This window comes from Andrena cerasifolii, unplaced genomic scaffold, assembly GCF_050908995.1.
Source record: "Andrena cerasifolii isolate SP2316 unplaced genomic scaffold, iyAndCera1_principal scaffold1864, whole genome shotgun sequence".
In the NCBI taxonomy this organism is placed as follows: Eukaryota; Metazoa; Arthropoda; class Insecta; order Hymenoptera; family Andrenidae; genus Andrena; species Andrena cerasifolii.
Window position 1 is genome coordinate 1 of NW_027486756.1, and position 20,284 is coordinate 20,284.

General features: G+C 21.7%; 3 long non-coding RNA genes across 3 annotated transcripts; all 3 read right to left on the reverse strand.

The window, feature by feature from the left end:
* Positions 1–3,079: 3,079 nt before the first annotated feature.
* LOC143378260 (uncharacterized) lies at positions 3,080–11,456 on the reverse strand. The gene is made up of 2 exons (XR_013088005.1): positions 7,741–11,456; positions 3,080–6,997 (listed from the first exon to the last, which is right to left on the reverse strand). It is a non-coding gene; the product is annotated as an uncharacterized LOC143378260 (long non-coding RNA).
* Positions 11,457–11,553: 97 nt separating this feature from the next.
* Positions 11,554–14,490, reverse strand: LOC143378262 (uncharacterized). The gene is made up of 2 exons (XR_013088007.1): positions 12,381–14,490; positions 11,554–12,333 (listed from the first exon to the last, which is right to left on the reverse strand). It is a non-coding gene; the product is annotated as an uncharacterized LOC143378262 (long non-coding RNA).
* A 97-nt stretch (positions 14,491–14,587) lies between these two features.
* On the reverse strand, positions 14,588–19,292 carry LOC143378261 (uncharacterized). Its single transcript, XR_013088006.1, has 2 exons — positions 15,415–19,292; positions 14,588–15,367 (listed from the first exon to the last, which is right to left on the reverse strand). It is a non-coding gene; the product is annotated as an uncharacterized LOC143378261 (long non-coding RNA).
* Positions 19,293–20,284: the final 992 nt, after the last annotated feature.

A 20,284-nucleotide genomic window follows, 5' to 3' on the forward strand; every position in this document is an offset into this window, starting at 1 on the left:
TTTACCTATTTTTCTCTATTTATTTACCTATATTTTCTCTATTTATTTACCTATTTTTCCTCTAGATAATTTACCTATTTTTTCTATATTTATTTACCTATTTTTTCTCTAGTCATTTACCACTTTTTTCTGTATTTATTTACCTACTTTGTTTTCTCTACTTCATTACCTATATTTCTCTATTTATTTGCCTATTTTTTTCTCTAATTATTTACCTATTTTTCTCTATTTATTTACATATTTTCTGTATTTATTTACCTCCTTTGTATTCTCTAATTCATTACCTATTTTCCACTATTTCTTTATGTATTTTTTTCTCTAATGTATTTACCAATTTTTTCTCTGCTTATTTACCTATTTTTCTCTATTTATTTACCTATTTTTCTCTATTTAGTTACCTCTTTTTTTCCTGTATTTATTTACCTATTTTCTGTATTTATTTACCTCCATTGTTTTCTCTACTTCATTACCCATTTTTCTCTGTTTATTTACCTTTTTTTTTCCTCTAATTTATTTACCTATTTTTTATTTACCTATTTTTCCTCTATTTATTTACCTATATTTTCTCTATTTTATATTTAGCTAATTTACCTATTTTTCTCTAGATAATTTACCTATTTTTTTCTATATTTATTTACCTATTTTTTCTCTAGTCATTTACCACTTTTTTCTGTATTTATTTACCTACTTTGTTTTCTCTACTTCATTACCTATTTTTCTCTATTTATTTGTCTATTTTTTTTCTCTAAATTATTTACCTATTTTTCTCTATTTATTTACCTCTTTTGTTTTCTCTATTTATTTTCCTATTTTTTCTCTATATATTTACCTATTTTTCTCTCTCATTTATTTACGTATTTTTCTCTGTTTATTTATCTATTTTTTCCTTTAATTTATTTACCTATTTTTTTATTTACCTTTTTTTCTTTGATTTATTTAGCTATTTTTCTCTATTTATACACCTATTTTTTCTCTAGCTAATTTACCTATTTTTCTCTATTTATTTACCTCTTTTGTTTTCTCTATTTATTTTCCTATTTTTTCTCTATATATTTACCTATTTTTCTCTCTCATTTATTTACGTATTCTTCTCTGTCTATTTATCTATTTTTTCCTTTAATTTATTTACCTATTTTTTATTTACCTTTTTTTCTTTGATTTATTTAGCTATTTTTCTCTATTTATACACCTATTTTTTCTCTAGCTAATTTACCTATTTTTCTCTATTTATTTTCCTATTTTTCTCTAGTTATTTACCTCTTTTTTCTGTATTTATTTGCCTACTTTGTTTTCTCTACTTCATTTCCTATTTTTCTCTATTTATTTGTCTATTTTTTTCTCTAAATTATTTACCTATTTTTCTGTATTTATTTACCTATTTTCTGTATTTATTTACCTCCTTTGTATTCTCTAATTCATTACCTATTTTCCACTATTTCTTTATGTATTTTTTTCTCTAATGTATTTACCAATTTTTTCTCTGCTTATTTACCTATTTTTCTCTATTTATTTACCTATATTTTCTCTATTTATTTACCTATTTTTCCTCTAGATAATTTACCTATTTTTTCTATATTTATTTACCTATTTTTTCTCTAGTCATTTACCACTTTTTTCTGTATTTATTTACCTACTTTGTTTTCTCTACTTCATTACCTATATTTCTCTATTTATTTGCCTATTTTTTCTCTAAATTATTTACCTATTTTTCTCTATTTATTTACATATTTTCTGTATTTATTTACCTCCTTTGTATTCTCTAATTCATTACCTATTTTCCACTATTTCTTTATGTATTTTTTTCTCTAATGTATTTACCAATTTTTTCTCTGCTTATTTACCTATTTTTCTCTATTTATTTACCTATTTTTCTCTATTTAGTTACCTCTTTTTTTCCTGTATTTATTTACCTATTTTCTGTATTTATTTACCTCCATTGTTTTCTCTACTTCATTACCCATTTTTCTCTGTTTATTTACCTATTTTTTCCTGTAATTTATTTACCTATTTTTTATTTACCTTTTTTCCTTTGGTTTATTTACCTATTTTTCTCTATTTATACACCTATTTTTTCTCTACCTACTTTACCTATTTTTCTCTATCTATTTACCTATTTTTTCTCTATTTATTTACGTATTTTTCTCTGTTTATTTATCTATTTTTTCCTTTAATTTATCTACCTATTTTTTTATTTACCTTTTTTTCTTGGATTTATTTAGCTATTTTTCTCTATTTATACACCTATTTTTTCTCTAGCTAATTTACCTATTTTTCTCTATTTATTTCCCTATTTATTCACTATTTATTTACCTCTTTTGTTTTCTCTATTTATTTTCCTATTTTTTCTCTAGTTATTTACCTCTTTTTTCTGTATTTATTTACCTCCTTTGTATTCTCTAATTCATTACCTATTTTCCACTATTTCTTTATGTATTTTTTTCTCTAATGTATTTACCAATTTTTTCTCTGCTTATTTACCTATTTTTCTCTATTTATTTACCTATTTTTCTCTATTTAGTTACCACTTTTTTCCTGTATTTATTTACCTATTTTCTGTATTTATTTACCTCCATTGTTTTCTCTACTTCATTACCCATTTTTCTCTGTTTATTTACCTATTTTTTCCTCTAATTTATTTACCTATTTTTTATTTACCTTTTTTCCTTTGGTTTATTTACCTATTTTTCTCTATTATACACCTATTTTTTCTCTAGCTAATTTACCTATTTTTCTCTATTTATTTCCCTATTTATTCACTATTTATTTACCTCTTTTGCTTTCTCTATTTATTTTCCTATTTTTTCACTAGTTATTTACCTCTTTTTTCTGTATTTATTTACCTACTTTGTTTTCTCTACTTCATTACCTATTTTTCTCTATTTATTTGTCTATTTTTTTCTCTAAATTATTTACCTATTTTTCTCTATTTATTTACCTATTTTCTGTATTTATTTACCTCCTTTGTATTCTCTACTTCATTACCTATTTTCCACTATTTCTTCATTTATTTTTTTCTCTAATTTATTTACCACTTATTTCTCTGCTTATTTACCTATTTTTCCTTTAATTTATTTACCTATTTTTTTATTTACCTTTTTTTCTTTGATTTATTTAGCTATTTTTCTCTATTTATACACCTATTTTTTCTCTAGTTTATTTACCTATTTTTTCTCTGTTTATTTACATATTTTTTCCTTTAATTTATTTACCTATTGTTTTATTTACCTTTTTTCTTTGATTTATTTAGGTATTTATATATATTTATACACCTATTTTTTCTCTAGATAATTTACCTATTTTTCTCTATTGATTTGCCTATTTTTTCTCTAATTTATTTACCTATTTTTCTCTATTTATTTACCTATTTTCTGTATTTATTTACCTCCTTTGTATTCTCTACTTCATTACCTATTTTCCACTATTTCTTTATGTATTTTTTTCTCTAAGTTATTTACCAATTTTTTCTCTGCTTATTTACCTATTTTTTCCTCTAATTTCTTTACCTATTTTTTATTTACCTTTTTTTCCTTGATTTATTTAGCTATTTTTCTCTATGTATACACCTATTTTTTCTCTAGTTTATTTACCTATTTTTATCTATTTATTTACCTATTTTTCTCTATTTATTTACCTATTTTTTCTCTAGTTTATTTTCCTCTTTTTTCTGTATTTATTTACCTACTTTGTTTTCTCTACTTCATTACCTATTTTTCTCTGTTTATTTACCTATTTTTTCCTCTAGTTTATTTACCTATATTTTATTTACCTTTTTTCCTTTGGTTTATTCACCTATTTTCTCTATTTATACACCTATTTTTTCTCTACCTAATTTTCCCATTTTTCTGTATTTATTTACCTACTTTTTTCTCTATTTATGTACCTCTTTTGTTTTCTCTATTTATTTACCTATTTTTCTCTAGATAATTTACCTATTTTTTCTCTATTTACTTACCTATTTTTTCTCTATTCATTTTCCAATTTTTTCTCTATGCATTTACTTTTTTCTATTTATTTACCTCTTTCTTTCTCTAATTTATACACCTATATTTTCTCTATTTATTTACCTATTCTTCCTCTAGATAATTTACCTATTTTTTCTATATTTATTTACCTATTTTTTCTCTAGTTATTTACCACTTTTTCTGTATTTATTTACCTATTATCTGTATTTATTTACCTCCTTTGTATTCTCTACTTCATTACCTATTTTCCACTATTTCTTTATGTATTTTTTTCTCTAATGTATTTACCAATTTTTTCTCTGCTTATTTACCTATTTTTCTCTATTTATTTACCTATTTTTCTCTATTTATTTACCTCTTCCTTCTCTCAAATTTATACACCTATATTTTCTCTATTTATTTACCTATTTTTCTCTATCTATTTACCTCTTTTGTTTTCTCTACTTATTTACCTATTTTTCCTCTAGTTATTTACCTCTTTTTTCTCTCATTTATTTACCTATTTTTTCTCTGTTTAGTTACCTATTTTTTCCTCTAATTTATTTACCTATTTTTTTATTTACCTTTTTTTCCTTGATTTATTTAGCTATTTTTCTCTATTTATACACTTATTTTTTCACTAGTTATTTACCTCTTTTTTCTGTATTTATTTACCTACATTGTTTTCTCTACTTCATTACCTATTTTTCTCTATTTTTTGCCTATTTTCTTCTCTAAATTATTTACCAATTTTTCTCTATTTATTTACCTATTTTCTGTATTTATTTACCTCCTTTGTATTCTCTACTTCATTACCTATTTTCCACTATTTCTTTATCTATTTTTTTCTCTAAGTTATTTCCCAATTTTGTCTCTGCTTATTTACCTATTTTTTCCTCTAATTTCTTTACCTATTTTTTATTTACCTTTTTTCTTTGATTTTTGTAGCTATTTATCTATATTTATACACCTATTTATTCTCTAGATAATTTACCTATTTTTCTCTATTTATTTCCCTATTTTTTCTCTATTTATTTACCTCTTTTGTTTTCTCTATTTATTTTCCTATTTTTTCTCTATATATTTACCTATTTTTCTCTCTCATTTATTTACGTATTTTTCTCTGTATATTTATCTATTTTTTCCTTTAATTTATTTACCTATTTTTTATTTACCTTTTTTCCTTTGGTTTATTTACCTATTTTTCTCTATTTATACACCTATTTTTTCTCTACCTACTTTACCTATTTTTCTGTATTTATTTACCTATTTTTTCTCTATTTATTTACCTATTTTTCTGTGTTTATTTACCTATTTTTTCCTCTAATTTATTTACCTATTTTTTCCTCCAATTTATTTACCTATTTTTTCTCTATTTATTTACCTATTTTTCTCTATCTATTTACCTCTTTTGTTTTCTCTATTTATTTACCTATTTTTCCTCTAGTTATTTACCTATTTTTCTGTATTTATTTACCTCTTTTGTTTTCTCTATTTCTTTACCTATTTTGTTTTCTCTATTTATTTACCAATTTTTTCTCTAGATAATTTACCTATATTTTCTATATTTATTTACCTATTTTTTCTCTAGTTATTTACCACTTTTTTCTGTATTTATTTACCTACTTTGTTTTCTCTACTTCATTACCTATTTTTCTCTATTTATTTGCCTATTTTTCTCTAAATTATTTACCTATTTTTCTCTATTTATTTACCTATTTTCTGTATTTATTTACCTCCTTTGTATTCTCTACTTCATTACCTATTTTCCACTATTTCTTTATCTATTTTTTTCTCTAAGTTATTTCCCAATTTTGTCTCTGCTTATTTACCTATTTTTTCCTCTAATTTCTTTACCTATTTTTTATTTACCTTTTTTCTTTGATTTTTGTAGCTATTTATCTATATATATACACCTATTTTTTCTCTAGATAATTTACCTATATTTCTCTATTTATTTCCCTATTTTTTCTCTATTTATTTTCCTATTTTTTCTCTAGTTATTTACCTCTTTTTTCTGTATTTATTTACCTACTTTGTTTTCTCTACTTCATTACCTATTTTTCTCTATTTATTTGTCTATTTTTTTCTCTAAATTATTTACCTATTTTTCTCTATTTATTTACCTATTTTCTGTATTTATTTACCTCCTTTGTATTCTCTACTTCATTACCTATTTTCCACTATTTCTTCATTTATTTTTTTCTCTAATTTATTTACCAATTATTTCTCTGCTTATTTACCTATTTTTTCCTTTAATTTATTTACCTATTTTTTTATTTACCTTTTTTTCTTTGATTTATTTAGCTATTTTTCTCTATTTATACACCTATTTTTTCTCTAGTTTATTTACATATTTTTTCTCTGTTTATTTACATATTTTTTCCTTTAATTTATTTACCTATTTTTTTATTTACCTTTTTTCTTTGATTTATTTAGGTATTTATATATATTTATACACCTATTTTTTCTCTAGATAATTTACCTATTTTTCTCTATTTATTTGCCTATTTTTTCTCTAATTTATTTACCTATTTTTCTCTATTTATTTACCTATTTTCTGTATTTATTTACCTCCTTTGTATTCTCTACTTCATTACCTATTTTCCACTATTTCTTCATTTATTTTTTTCTCTAATTTATTTACCAATTATTTCTCTGCTTATTTACCTATTTTTTCCTTTAATTTATTTACCTATTTTTTTATTTACCTTTTTTTCTTTGATTTATTTAGCTATTTTTCTCTATTTATACACCTATTTTTTCTCTAGTTTATTTACATATTTTTTCTCTGTTTATTTATCTATTTTTTCCTTTAATTTATTTACCTATTTTTTTATTTACCTTTTTTTCTTTGATTTATTTAGATATTTTTCTCTATTTATACACCTATTTTTTCTCTAGCTAATTTACCTATTTTTCTCTATTTATTTCCCTATTTATTCACTATTTATTTACCTCTTTTGTTTTCTCTATTTATTTTCCTATTTTTTCTCTAGTTATTTACCTCTTTTTTCTGTATTTATTTACCTACTTTGTTTTCTCTACTTCATTACCTATTTTTCTCTATTTATTTGTCTATTTTTTTCTCTAAATTATTTACCTATTTTTCTCTATTTATTTACCTATTTTCTGTATTTATTTACCTCCTTTGTATTCTCTACTTCATTACCTATTTTCCACTATTTCTTCATTTATTGTTTTCTTTAATTTATTTACCAATTATTTCTCTGCTTATTTACCTATTTTTTCCTTTAATTTATTTACCTATTTTTTTATTTACCTTTTTTTCTTTGATTTATTTAGCTATTTTTCTCTATTTATACACCTATTTTTTCTCTAGTTTATTTACATATTTTTTCTCTGTTTATTTACATATTTTTTCCTTTAATTTATTTACCTATTGTTTTATTTACCTTTTTTCTTTGATTTATTTAGGTATTTATATATATTTATACACCTATTTTTTCTCTAGATAATTTACCTATTTTTCTCTATTTATTTGCCTATTTTTTCTCTAATTTATTTACCTATTTTTCTCTATTTATTTACCTATTTTCTGTATTTATTTACCTCCTTTGTATTCTCTACTTCATTACCTATTTTCCACTATTTCTTTATCTATTTTTTTCTCTAATTTATTTACCAATTTTTTCTCTGCTTATTTACCTATTTTTTCCTCTAATTTCTTTACCTATTTTTTATTTACCTTTTTTCCTTGATTTATTTAGCTATTTTTCTCTATGTATACACCTATTTTTTCTCTAGTTTATTTACCTATTTTTATCTATTTATTTACCTATTTTTCTCTGTTTATTTACCTATTTTTTCCTCTAATTTATTTACCTATATTTTATTTACCTTTTTTCCTTTGGTTTATTCACCTATTTTCTCTATTTATACACCTATTTTTTCTCTACCTAATTTTCCCATTTTTCTGTATTTATTTACCTACTTTTTTCTCTATTTATGTACCTCTTTTGTTTTCTCTATTTATTTACCTATTTTTCTCTAGATAATTTACCTATTTTTTCTCTATTTACTTACCTATTTTTTCTCTATTCATTTTCCAATTTTTTCTCTATGCATTTACTTTTTTCTATTTATTTACCTCTTTCTTTCTCTAATTTATACACCTATATTTTCTCTATTTATTTACCTATTTTTCCTCTAGATAATTTACCTATTTTTTCTCTATTTACTTACCTATTTTTTCTCTATTCATTTTCCAATTTTTTCTCTATGCATTTACTTTTTTCTATTTATTTACCTCATTCTTTCTCTAATTTATACACCTATATTTTCTCTATTTATTTACCTATTTTTCCTCTAGATAATTTACCTATTTTTTCTATATTTATTTACCTATTTTTTCTCTAGTTTATTTACCTCTTTTTTTCTGTATTTATTTACCTACTCTGTTTTCTCTACATCATTACCTATTTTTCTTTGTTTATTTACCTATTTTTTCCTCTAATTTATTTACCTATTTTTTATTTACCTTTTTTCCTTTGGTTTATTTACCTATTTTTCTCTATTTATACACCTATTTTTTCTCTAGCTAATTTACCTATTTTTCTGTATTTATTTACCTCTTTTGTTTTCTCTATTTATTTACCTATTTTTCTCTGTTTATTTACCTATTTTTTCCTCTAATTTATTTACCTATTTTTTCTCTATATATTTACCTATTTCTCTCTCTCATTTATTTACGTATATTTCTCTGTTTAATTACCTATTTTTTCCTCTAATTTATTTACCTATTTTTTAATTACCTTTTTTTCTTTGGTTTATTTACCTATTTTTCTCTATTGATACACCTATTTTTTCTCTAGCTAATTTACCTATTTTTCTGTATTTATTTACCTCTTTTGTTTTCTCTATTTATTTACCTATTTTGTTTTCTCTATTTATTTACCTATTTTTTCTCTAGATAATTTACCTATATTTTCTATATTTATTTACCTATTTTTTCTCTAGTTATTTACCACTTTTTTCTGTATTTATTTACCTACTTTGTTTTCTCTACTTCATTACCTATTTTTCTCTATTTATTTGTCTATTTTTTTCTCTAAATTATTAACCTATTTTTCTCTATTTATACACCTATTTTTTCTCTAGATAATTTACCTATATTTTCTATATTTATTTACCTATTTTTTCTCTAGTTATTTACCACTTTTTTCTGTATTTATTTACCTACTTTGTTTTCTCTACTTCATTACCTATTTTTCTCTATTTATTTGCCTATTTTTTTCTCTAAATTATTTACCTATTTTTCTCTATTTATTTACCTATTTTTCTCTATCTATTTACCTCTTTTGTTTTCTCTATTTATTTACCTATTTTTCCTCTAGTTATTTACCTCTTTTTTCTCTCATTTATTTACCTATTTTTCCTCTAGTTATTTACCTCTTTTTTCTCTCATTTATTTACCTATTTTTTCTCTGTTTAGTTACCTATTTTTTCCTCTAATTTATTTACCTATTTTTTTATTTACCTTTTTTTCCTTGATTTATTTAGCTATTTTTCTCTATTTATACACTTATTTTTTCACTAGTTATTTACCTCTTTTTTCTGTATTTATTTACCTACTTTGTTTTCTCTACTTCATTACCTATTTTTCTCTATTTTTTGCCTATTTTCTTCTCTAAATTATTTACCTATTTTTCTCTATTTATTTACCTATTTTCTGTATTTATTTACCTCCTTTGTATTCTCTACTTCATTACCTATTTTCCACTATTTCTTTATCTATTTTTTTCTCTAAGTTATTTCCCAATTTTGTCTCTGCTTATTTACCTATTTTTCCTCTAATTTCTTTACCTATTTTTTATTTACCTTCTTTTCTTTGATTTTTGTAGCTATTTATCTATATTTATACACCTATTTATTCTCTAGATAATTTACCTATTTTTCTCTATTTATTTCCCTATTTTTTCTCTATTTATTTACCTCTTTTGTTTTCTCTATTTATTTTCCTATTTTTTCTGTATATATTTACCTATTTTTCTCTCTCATTTATTTACGTATTTTTCTCTGTTTATTTATCTATTTTTTCCTTTAATTTATTTACCTATTTTTTATTTACCTTTTTTCCTTTGGTTTATTTACCTATTTTTCTCTATTTATACACCTATTTTTTCTCTACCTACTTTACCTATTTTTCTGTATATATTTACCTCTTTTTTCTCTATTTATTTACCTATTTTTCTCTGTTTATTTACCTATTTTTTCCTCTAATTTATTTACCTATTTTTCTCTATTTATTTACCTATTTTTCTCTATCTATTTACCTCTTTTGTTTTCTCTATTTATTTACCTATTTTTCCTCTAGTTATTTACCTCTTTTTTCTCTCATTTATTTACCTATTTTTTCTCTGTATAGTTACCTCTTTTTTCCTCTAATTTATTTACCTATTTTTTTATTTACCTTTTTTTCCTTGATTTATTTAGCTATTTTCTCTATTTATACACTTATTTTTTCACTAGTTATTTACCTCTTTTTTCTGTATTTATTTACCTACTTTGTTTTCTCTACTTCATTACCTATTTTTCTCTATTTATTTGCCTATTTTTTTCTCTAAATTATTTACCTATTTTTCTCTATTTATTTACCTATTTTCTGTATTTATTTACCTCCTTTGTATTCTCTACTTCATTACCTATTTTCCACTATTTCTTTATCTATTTTTTTCTCTAAGTTATTTCCCAATTTTGTCTCTGTTTATTTACCTATTTTTTCCTCTAATTTATTTACCTATTTTTTATTTACCTTTTTTCCTTTGGTTTATTTACCTATTTTTCTCTATTTATACACCTATTTTTTCTCTACCTACTTTACCTATTTTTCTGTATTTATTTACCTATTTTTTCTCTATTTATTTACCTATTTTTCTCTGTTTATTTACCTATTTTTTCCTCTAATTTATTTACCTTTTTTTTCTCTGTATAGTTACCTATTTTTTCCTCTAATTTATTTACCTATTTTTTTATTTACCTTTTTTTCCTTGATTTATTTAGCTATTTTCTCTATTTATACACTTATTTTTTCACTAGTTATTTACCTCTTTTTTCTGTATTTATTTACCTACTTTGTTTTCTCTACTTCATTACCTATTTTTCTCTATTTATTTGCATATTTTTTTCTCTAAATTATTTACCTATTTTTCTCTATTTATTTACCTATTTTCTGTATTTATTTACCTCCTTTGTATTCTCTACTTCATTACCTATTTTCCACTATTTCTTCATTTATTTTTTTCTCTAATTTATTTACCAATTATTTCTCTGCTTATTTACCTATTTTTTCCTTTAATTTATTTACCTTTTTTTCTTTGATTTATTTAGCTATTTTTCTCTATTTATACACCTATTTTTTCTCTAGTTTATTTACATATTTTTTCTCTGTTTATTTACATATTTTTTCCTTTAATTTATTTACCTATTGTTTTATTTACCTTTTTTCTTTGATTTATTTAGGTATTTATATATATTTATAGACCTATTTTTTCTCTAGATAATTTACCTATTTTTCTCTATTTATTTGCCTATTTTTTCTCTAATTTATTTACCTATTTTTCTCTATTTATACACCTATTTTTTCTCTAGCTAATTTACCTATTTTTCTGTATTTATTTACCTCTTTTGTTTTCTCTATTTATTTACCTATTTTTCTCTGTTTATTTACCTATTTTTTCCTCTAATTTATTTACCTATTTTTTCTCTATATATTTACCTATTTCTCTCTCTCATTTATTTACGTATATTTCTCTGTTTAATTACCTATTTTTTCCTCTAATTTATTTACCTATTTTTTAATTACCTTTTTTTCTTTGGTTTATTTACCTATTTTTCTCTATTGATACACCTATTTTTTCTCTAGCTAATTTACCTATTTTTCTGTATTTATTTACCTCTTTTGTTTTCTCTATTTATTTACCTATTTTGTTTTCTCTATTTATTTACCTATTTTTTCTCTAGATAATTTACCTATATTTTCTATATTTATTTACCTATTTTTTCTCTAGTTATTTACCACTTTTTTCTGTATTTATTTACCTACTTTGTTTTCTCTACTTCATTACCTATTTTTCTCTATTTATTTGTCTATTTTTTTCTCTAAATTATTAACCTATTTTTCTCTATTTATACACCTATTTTTTCTCTAGATAATTTACCTATATTTTCTATATTTATTTACCTATTTTTTCTCTAGTTATTTACCACTTTTTTCTGTATTTATTTACCTACTTTGTTTTCTCTACTTCATTACCTATTTTTCTCTATTTATTTGCCTATTTTTTTCTCTAAATTATTTACCTATTTTTCTCTATTTATTTACCTATTTTTCTCTATCTATTTACCTCTTTTGTTTTCTCTATTTATTTACCTATTTTTCCTCTAGTTATTTACCTCTTTTTTCTCTCATTTATTTACCTATTTTTCCTCTAGTTATTTACCTCTTTTTTCTCTCATTTATTTACCTATTTTTTCTCTGTTTAGTTACCTATTTTTTCCTCTAATTTATTTACCTATTTTTTTATTTACCTTTTTTTCCTTGATTTATTTAGCTATTTTTCTCTATTTATACACTTATTTTTTCACTAGTTATTTACCTCTTTTTTCTGTATTTATTTACCTACTTTGTTTTCTCTACTTCATTACCTATTTTTCTCTATTTTTTGCCTATTTTCTTCTCTAAATTATTTACCTATTTTTCTCTATTTATTTACCTATTTTCTGTATTTATTTACCTCCTTTGTATTCTCTACTTCATTACCTATTTTCCACTATTTCTTTATCTATTTTTTTCTCTAAGTTATTTCCCAATTTTGTCTCTGCTTATTTACCTATTTTTCCTCTAATTTCTTTACCTATTTTTTATTTACCTTCTTTTCTTTGATTTTTGTAGCTATTTATCTATATTTATACACCTATTTATTCTCTAGATAATTTACCTATTTTTCTCTATTTATTTCCCTATTTTTTCTCTATTTATTTACCTCTTTTGTTTTCTCTATTTATTTTCCTATTTTTTCTGTATATATTTACCTATTTTTCTCTCTCATTTATTTACGTATTTTTCTCTGTTTATTTATCTATTTTTTCCTTTAATTTATTTACCTATTTTTTATTTACCTTTTTTCCTTTGGTTTATTTACCTATTTTTCTCTATTTATACACCTATTTTTTCTCTACCTACTTTACCTATTTTTCTGTATATATTTACCTCTTTTTTCTCTATTTATTTACCTATTTTTCTCTGTTTATTTACCTATTTTTTCCTCTAATTTATTTACCTATTTTTCTCTATTTATTTACCTATTTTTCTCTATCTATTTACCTCTTTTGTTTTCTCTATTTATTTACCTATTTTTCCTCTAGTTATTTACCTCTTTTTTCTCTCATTTATTTACCTATTTTTTCTCTGTATAGTTACCTCTTTTTTCCTCTAATTTATTTACCTTTTTTTCCTTGATTTATTTAGCTATTTTCTCTATTTATACACTTATTTTTTCACTAGTTATTTACCTCTTTTTTCTGTATTTATTTACCTACTTTGTTTTCTCTACTTCATTACCTATTTTTCTCTATTTATTTGCCTATTTTTTTCTCTAAATTATTTACCTATTTTTCTCTATTTATTTACCTATTTTCTGTATTTATTTACCTCCTTTGTATTCTCTACTTCATTACCTATTTTCCACTATTTCTTTATCTATTTTTTTCTCTAAGTTATTTCCCAATTTTGTCTCTGTTTATTTACCTATTTTTTCCTCTAATTTATTTACCTATTTTTTATTTACCTTTTTTCCTTTGGTTTATTTACCTATTTTTCTCTATTTATACACCTATTTTTTCTCTACCTACTTTACCTATTTTTCTGTATTTATTTACCTATTTTTTCTCTATTTATTTACCTATTTTTCTCTGTTTATTTACCTATTTTTTCCTCTAATTTATTTACCTTTTTTTTCTCTGTATAGTTACCTATTTTTTCCTCTAATTTATTTACCTATTTTTTTATTTACCTTTTTTTCCTTGATTTATTTAGCTATTTTCTCTATTTATACACTTATTTTTTCACTAGTTATTTACCTCTTTTTTCTGTATTTATTTACCTACTTTGTTTTCTCTACTTCATTACCTATTTTTCTCTATTTATTTGCATATTTTTTTCTCTAAATTATTTACCTATTTTTCTCTATTTATTTACCTATTTTCTGTATTTATTTACCTCCTTTGTATTCTCTACTTCATTACCTATTTTCCACTATTTCTTCATTTATTTTTTTCTCTAATTTATTTACCAATTATTTCTCTGCTTATTTACCTATTTTTTCCTTTAATTTATTTACCTTTTTTTCTTTGATTTATTTAGCTATTTTTCTCTATTTATACACCTATTTTTTCTCTAGTTTATTTACATATTTTTTCTCTGTTTATTTACATATTTTTTCCTTTAATTTATTTACCTATTGTTTTATTTACCTTTTTTCTTTGATTTATTTAGGTATTTATATATATTTATAGACCTATTTTTTCTCTAGATAATTTACCTATTTTTCTCTATTTATTTGCCTATTTTTTCTCTAATTTATTTACCTATTTTTCTCTATTTATACACCTATTTTTTCTCTAGCTAATTTACCTATTTTTCTGTATTTATTTACCTCTTTTGTTTTCTCTATTTATTTACCTATTTTTCTCTGTTTATTTACCTATTTTTTCCTCTAATTTATTTACCTATTTTTTCTCTATATATTTACCTATTTCTCTCTCTCATTTATTTACGTATATTTCTCTGTTTAATTACCTATTTTTTCCTCTAATTTATTTACCTATTTTTTAATTACCTTTTTTTCTTTGGTTTATTTACCTATTTTTCTCTATTGATACACCTATTTTTTCTCTAGCTAATTTACCTATTTTTCTGTATTTATTTACCTCTTTTGTTTTCTCTATTTATTTACCTATTTTGTTTTCTCTATTTATTTACCTATTTTTTCTCTAGATAATTTACCTATATTTTCTATATTTATTTACCTATTTTTTCTCTAGTTATTTACCACTTTTTTCTGTATTTATTTACCTACTTTGTTTTCTCTACTTCATTACCTATTTTTCTCTATTTATTTGTCTATTTTTTTCTCTAAATTATTAACCTATTTTTCTCTATTTATACACCTATTTTTTCTCTAGATAATTTACCTATATTTTCTATATTTATTTACCTATTTTTTCTCTAGTTATTTACCACTTTTTTCTGTATTTATTTACCTACTTTGTTTTCTCTACTTCATTACCTATTTTTCTCTATTTATTTGCCTATTTTTTTCTCTAAATTATTTACCTATTTTTCTCTATTTATTTACCTATTTTTCTCTATCTATTTACCTCTTTTGTTTTCTCTATTTATTTACCTATTTTTCCTCTAGTTATTTACCTCTTTTTTCTCTCATTTATTTACCTATTTTTCCTCTAGTTATTTACCTCTTTTTTCTCTCATTTATTTACCTATTTTTTCTCTGTTTAGTTACCTATTTTTTCCTCTAATTTATTTACCTATTTTTTTATTTACCTTTTTTTCCTTGATTTATTTAGCTATTTTTCTCTATTTATACACTTATTTTTTCACTAGTTATTTACCTCTTTTTTCTGTATTTATTTACCTACTTTGTTTTCTCTACTTCATTACCTATTTTTCTCTATTTTTTGCCTATTTTCTTCTCTAAATTATTTACCTATTTTTCTCTATTTATTTACCTATTTTCTGTATTTATTTACCTCCTTTGTATTCTCTACTTCATTACCTATTTTCCACTATTTCTTTATCTATTTTTTTCTCTAAGTTATTTCCCAATTTTGTCTCTGCTTATTTACCTATTTTTCCTCTAATTTCTTTACCTATTTTTTATTTACCTTCTTTTCTTTGATTTTTGTAGCTATTTATCTATATTTATACACCTATTTATTCTCTAGATAATTTACCTATTTTTCTCTATTTATTTCCCTATTTTTTCTCTATTTATTTACCTCTTTTGTTTTCTCTATTTATTTTCCTATTTTTTCTGTATATATTTACCTATTTTTCTCTCTCATTTATTTACGTATTTTTCTCTGTTTATTTATCTATTTTTTCCTTTAATTTATTTACCTATTTTTTATTTACCTTTTTTCCTTTGGTTTATTTACCTATTTTTCTCTATTTATACACCTATTTTTTCTCTACCTACTTTACCTATTTTTCTGTATATATTTACCTCTTTTTTCTCTATTTATTTACCTATTTTTCTCTGTTTATTTACCTATTTTTTCCTCTAATTTATTTACCTATTTTTCTCTATTTATTTACCTATTTTTCTCTATCTATTTACCTCTTTTGTTTTCTCTATTTATTTACCTATTTTTCCTCTAGTTATTTACCTCTTTTTTCTCTCATTTATTTACCTATTTTTTCTCTGTATAGTTACCTCTTTTTTCCTCTAATTTATTTACCTATTTTTTTATTTACCTTTTTTTCCTTGATTTATTTAGCTATTTTCTCTATTTATACACTTATTTTTTCACTAGTTATTTACCTCTTTTTTTTGTATTTATTTACCTACTTTGTTTTCTCTACTTCATTACCTATTTTTCTCTATTTATTTGCCTATTTTTTTCTCTAAATTATTTACCTATTTTTCTCTATTTATTTACCTATTTTCTGTATTTATTTACCTCCTTTGTATTCTCTACTTCATTACCTATTTTCCACTATTTCTTTATCTATTTTTTTCTCTAAGTTATTTCCCAATTTTGTCTCTGTTTATTTACCTATTTTTTCCTCTAATTTATTTACCTATTTTTTATTTACCTTTTTTCCTTTGGTTTATTTACCTATTTTTCTCTATTTATTTGCCTATTTTTTCTCTAATTTATTTACCTATTTTTCTCTATTTATACACCTATTTTTTCTCTAGCTAATTTACCTATTTTTCTGTATTTACTTACCTCTTTTGTTTTCTCTATTTATTTACCTATTTTTCTCTGTTTATTTACCTATTTTTTCCTCTAATTTATTTACCTATTTTTTCTCTATATATTTACCTATTTCTCTCTCTCATTTATTTACGTATATTTCTCTGTTTAATTACCTATTTTTTCCTCTAATTTATTTACCTATTTTTTAATTACCTTTTTTTCTTTGGTTTATTTACCTATTTTTCTCTATTGATACACCTATTTTTTCTCTAGCTAATTTACCTATTTTTCTGTATTTATTTACCTCTTTTGTTTTCTCTATTTATTTACCTATTTTGTTTTCTCTATTTATTTACCTATTTTTTCTCTAGATAATTTACCTATATTTTCTATATTTATTTACCTATTTTTTCTCTAGTTATTTACCACTTTTTTCTGTATTTATTTACCTACTTTGTTTTCTCTACTTCATTACCTATTTTTCTCTATTTATTTGTCTATTTTTTTCTCTAAATTATTAACCTATTTTTCTCTATTTATACACCTATTTTTTCTCTAGATAATTTACCTATATTTTCTATATTTATTTACCTATTTTTTCTCTAGTTATTTACCACTTTTTTCTGTATTTATTTACCTACTTTGTTTTCTCTACTTCATTACCTATTTTTCTCTATTTATTTGCCTATTTTTTTCTCTAAATTATTTACCTATTTTTCTCTATTTATTTACCTATTTTTCTCTATCTATTTACCTCTTTTGTTTTCTCTATTTATTTACCTATTTTTCCTCTAGTTATTTACCTCTTTTTTCTCTCATTTATTTACCTATTTTTCCTCTAGTTATTTACCTCTTTTTCTCTCATTTATTTACCTATTTTTTCTCTGTTTAGTTACCTATTTTTTCCTCTAATTTATTTACCTATTTTTTTATTTACCTTTTTTTCCTTGATTTATTTAGCTATTTTTCTCTATTTATACACTTATTTTTTCACTAGTTATTTACCTCTTTTTTCTGTATTTATTTACCTACTTTGTTTTCTCTACTTCATTACCTATTTTTCTCTATTTTTTGCCTATTTTCTTCTCTAAATTATTTACCTATTTTTCTCTATTTATTTACCTATTTTCTGTATTTATTTACCTCCTTTGTATTCTCTACTTCATTACCTATTTTCCACTATTTCTTTATCTATTTTTTTCTCTAAGTTATTTCCCAATTTTGTCTCTGCTTATTTACCTATTTTTCCTCTAATTTCTTTACCTATTTTTTATTTACCTTCTTTTCTTTGATTTTTGTAGCTATTTATCTATATTTATACACCTATTTATTCTCTAGATAATTTACCTATTTTTCTCTATTTATTTCCCTATTTTTTCTCTATTTATTTACCTCTTTTGTTTTCTCTATTTATTTTCCTATTTTTTCTGTATATATTTACCTATTTTTCTCTCTCATTTATTTACGTATTTTTCTCTGTTTATTTATCTATTTTTTCCTTTAATTTATTTACCTATTTTTTATTTACCTTTTTTCCTTTGGTTTATTTACCTATTTTTCTCTATTTATACACCTATTTTTTCTCTACCTACTTTACCTATTTTTCTGTATATATTTACCTCTTTTTTCTCTATTTATTTACCTATTTTTCTCTGTTTATTTACCTATTTTTTCCTCTAATTTATTTACCTATTTTTCTCTATTTATTTACCTATTTTTCTCTATCTATTTACCTCTTTTGTTTTCTCTATTTATTTACCTATTTTTCCTCTAGTTATTTACCTCTTTTTTCTCTCATTTATTTACCTATTTTTTCTCTGTATAGTTACCTCTTTTTTCCTCTAATTTATTTACCTATTTTTTTATTTACCTTTTTTTCCTTGATTTATTTAGCTATTTTCTCTATTTATACACTTATTTTTTCACTAGTTATTTACCTCTTTTTTCTGTATTTATTTACCTACTTTGTTTTCTCTACTTCATTACCTATTTTTCTCTATTTATTTGCCTATTTTTTTCTCTAAATTATTTACCTATTTTTCTCTATTTATTTACCTATTTTCTGTATTTATTTACCTCCTTTGTATTCTCTACTTCATTACCTATTTTCCACTATTTCTTCATTTATTTTTTTCTCTAATTTATTTACCAATTATTTCTCTGCTTATTTACCTATTTTTTCCTTTAATTTATTTACCTTTTTTTCTTTGATTTATTTAGCTATTTTTCTCTATTTATACACCTATTTTTTCTCTAGTTTATTTACATATTTTTTCTCTGTTTATTTACATATTTTTTCCTTTAATTTATTTACCTATTGTTTTATTTACCTTTTTTCTTTGATTTATTTAGGTATTTATATATATTTATAGACCTATTTTTTCTCTAGATAATTTACCTATTTTTCTCTATTTATTTGCCTATTTTTTCTCTAATTTATTTACCTATTTTTCTCTATTTATTTACCTATTTTCTGTATTTATTTACCTCCTTTGTATTCTCTACTTCATTACCTATTTTCCACTATTTCTTTATCTATTTTTTTCTCTAATTTATTTACCAATTTTTTCTCTGCTTATTTACCTATTTTTTCCTCTAATTTCTATACCTATTTTTTATTTACCTTTTTTTCCTTGATTTATTTAGCTATTTTTCTCTATGTATACACCTATTTTTTCTCTAGTTTATTTACCTATTTTTATCTATTTATTTACCTATTTTTCTCTATTTATTTACCTATTTTTTCTCTAGTTTATTTTCCTCTTTTTTCTGTATTTATTTACCTACTTTGTTTTCTCTACTTCATTACCTATTTTTCTCTGTTTATTTACCTATTTTTTCCTCTAATTTATTTACCTATATTTTATTTACCTTTTTTCCTTTGGTTTATTCACCTATTTTCTCTATTTATACACCTATTTTTTCTCTACCTAATTTTCCCATTTTTCTGTATTTATTTACCTACTTTTTTTCTCTATTTACTTGTACCTCTTTTGTTTTCTCTATTTATTTACCTATTTTTCTCTAGATAATTTACCTATTTTTTCTTTATTTACTTACCTATTTTTTCTCTATTCATTTTCCAATTTTTTCTCTATGCATTTACTTTTTTCTATTTATTTACCTCTTTCTTTCTCTAATTTATACACCTATATTTTCTCTATTTATTTACCTATTTTTCCTCTAGATAATTTACCTATTTTTTCTCTATTTACTTACCTATTTTTTCTCTATTCATTTTCCAATTTTTTCTCTATGCATTTACTTTTTTCTATTTATTTACCTCTTTCTTTCTCTAATTTATACACCTATATTTTCTCTATTTATTTACCTATTTTTCCTCTAGATAATTTACCTATTTTTTCTATATTTATTTA